The sequence below is a fragment of the Lactuca virosa genome, chromosome 5 (genome assembly GCF_052849685.1).
Source record: "Lactuca virosa cultivar CGN04683 chromosome 5, Lactuca_virosa_CGN04683_v6, whole genome shotgun sequence".
Lineage (NCBI taxonomy): Eukaryota > Viridiplantae > Streptophyta > Magnoliopsida > Asterales > Asteraceae > Lactuca > Lactuca virosa.
In genome coordinates this window covers 189,641,481-189,644,328 of record NC_136430.1, presented here as the reverse complement: position 1 = coordinate 189,644,328, position 2,848 = coordinate 189,641,481, and the positions used below count along the sequence as shown (strand labels likewise).

The window sequence follows — 2,848 nt, the reverse complement described above, 5'->3', positions numbered from 1 at the left end:
CTACGCGGTATGGGCAACGCCATAAGGCGTTATGCTGATTTGGCAGCTCCCATAACGGCGCCATAACACCGGAACACCGCCCCCCTCTCATGTTATTTGGTGTTATGTTAAGAAATGTTACCATTGTCACGGGAAGTAACGTGAGAATCAACCAATCAAAAGCCATTATCTCATTCTCTCTCTAACTCTCTTTGTATCTCTTAACATGTTATAACATTTGCACACAATTTCCTATATAAATCAAATGGTATTAAAAATGACATGGCATATGAGTTGGCAAATTTTGGGTATGATAACATGTATTAACATGTTGCCCACACCCACCAGCCTAATCTCCTCTACACACAATAGCCGCCATCAAACCAAAACTCATTAACCTCTCTTTATCTCTTCATAGGCACGAAGTCAGGTGAAGAGTGTTCTTCCCTGGATGACAAATTCTCTGATTGTCGATGTTCTAGTTCATCTACGCCGTGGAACCCTAATTTGCCGTCAACTTCACACACCATTCAACGCCTCCACCATCGACTCCGACAACATCACACACCAGCAGCACACCACCACCTGTCTCCACTGGTCCCTTCACGCTTTAAAAAACACATTCTCTATCGCCTTCGTCGCATGTCCAGCCACCACCGACGGATGGATCTCGTGGGCCATAAACCCGACCGGCGAAGGACTGGCTGGAGCATAGGCATTAGTCGCTTTTAAAGCATCCAATGGTTTGATGGTAGTGAAGACATATAATATAAGCTCGTATAGTTCGATCATGGAAGGGAAATTGGCGTTTAATGTGAAGGATACGAGAGCCGATTACTTCAATGGGGTGATGAGGATTTTTGCTATAGTTGAGTTGCATGAAAAAGGGATGACGAGTGTGAATCAGGTATGGCAGGTAGGGTCGTCGGTCTCGGTTGATGGGTTTCTGGTGAAACATGCTTTTCAGCCGGCGAATTTGGGCGCGAAAGGGCAGTTAGATTTGTTAAGTGGACAAAGTATCAGCGGACCTAGCGGTGGAATCGGAGGTGGTGATTCCAGAACGAAAAAGAGAAATGTAAGTAATCAAATTCTGATTTCATGAAAATTATCTTTTTTCATGGAAACCCACGTAGAATTTTATGATTCAACATCAAAACCAATCGAAAATCGAAATGTAATTTGTTCATGTTTCAGATTCATGGGATACTAAATGCAGTGAGCTGGGGAATCTTGTTTCCTGTAGGGGTAATCATCGTTAGATACCTTCGAACTTTCCCCTCTGCAGATGTGACATGGTTTTACCTTCATGCATTCTGCAAGTTTCTTCTTATGCAATCGACGTCGCCGGTTGGGCCATGGGACTTAAACTTGGATCCGAGTCAAAGGGTGTCACCTACAACACTCACCGCAATATCGGGATTGCTTTATTTTCTCTTGCAACAGTCCAGGTAATCTGAACCACTTCTTATTCTTACATCTGTCAATTTTTGCAGCCAAGATATCTCTCTATAGCCTCTTTCTAACTATGTGCGTGCATGTCCGTGTTTTTCAGATGATCTTCGTCCCCTACGTGTTTTATCTTTTTCCCCACGTAGAAATTGATCTTCACCGACTGAACTTGAAATTGGCCATAAAAAAATCTCATTTGTATTCCGATGGAGGTATGGAGTACCTTCTTTCATGTAGTAGTTAGAGATTTCTTTTAAATATCTTAAAAACTGAATCGTATTAACCATCTCAACCCTTAAAATTTTCTTTTGTGAATGTGGGAGTAATGAAAAGATGTCATTAAATTAGTGGAAAGGGTAGTCATCACCAAGTTTAAGCAAAACATTTACAAGATACATGTATATTTGGACTAAATGGATGAAGGTACATCATATTTACTACTCATTATTGGCAACTCTTTTGGTCTGTGTTCTTTTCCTAAACTAAAGAAAGCATACATATGTTGATGTGTTCAACAAATGTTCAACAAATGTTTCTGACAAAATAAACTAATTGGTTTACTTTGTATTGGTGTTAATATTTATTTAAAACAAATATATATATTATCTATGAGCTTTGAAATAATGGTACAATAACTTTTAGAATAGATGCATAGGAATGTCTTTACGATGATTAGATCATAATTTCTTAGTATTTATTCAAATTTTGGCATAACTAACGCAGGTAGTTAGTGTTGATTGAAAAAATGGTTGCAAGCCCTTTAATTTCTCAAGAGTCATTTTCATGTGATATAGGGACCAAGATTTCATATATTGATGTAAATAACATAAATGCATGTCTCTATCTTATTAAAAAAATAATATTGAAATTATTCTTTTATAGGCATCTTATTTTTTATTTAGAACTGATATATTCACATTTTCTTGATTTTTATGATATTTTTCTTTGCAATTTGATATTTGTAGCTTTGCATTTGACGCCATGTTTGCTAATATAAAGCTTAGTTTTTAGGTTTGCAGTACATGGTGAAACGTGACATGAGCACAAATAGAAGAAGAACATACACCATATTAAAAAAAGTGGTCATCAACATTAAAGCCATTGACTTTGAAATGGTTAGTCAACAGTTAGACTTTGTTCCCTTTGGTGGCCAGACTACGCCAACCTATTGATATCCTCATCATTTTTTCCAAGCTCTGCTTTGTCATGAACAATATCTTCAGGATCGGATGGAAGAAGTGGAAAAGCATCGCCATTACCTATTGGTGATTTCAAAGTGAATGCTTTTTATGTGTATGACATGAAGGTACATTCCCACTTTTAAGGTAATGTGTTTCACTACAACCCACCTCCTACCAATTTCTTCAAGACATTTTACTCTGTTTTTTGTTCTTTCCAGAAATATTGTCGATGATGCTCT

General features: G+C 37.9%; 1 pseudogene; it reads left to right on the top strand.

Moving 5' to 3' along the window:
- Positions 1-430: 430 nt before the first annotated feature.
- LOC145112162 (cytochrome b561 and DOMON domain-containing protein At3g25290 pseudogene) lies at positions 431-1,672 on the top strand (annotated as a pseudogene).
- Positions 1,673-2,848: the final 1,176 nt, after the last annotated feature.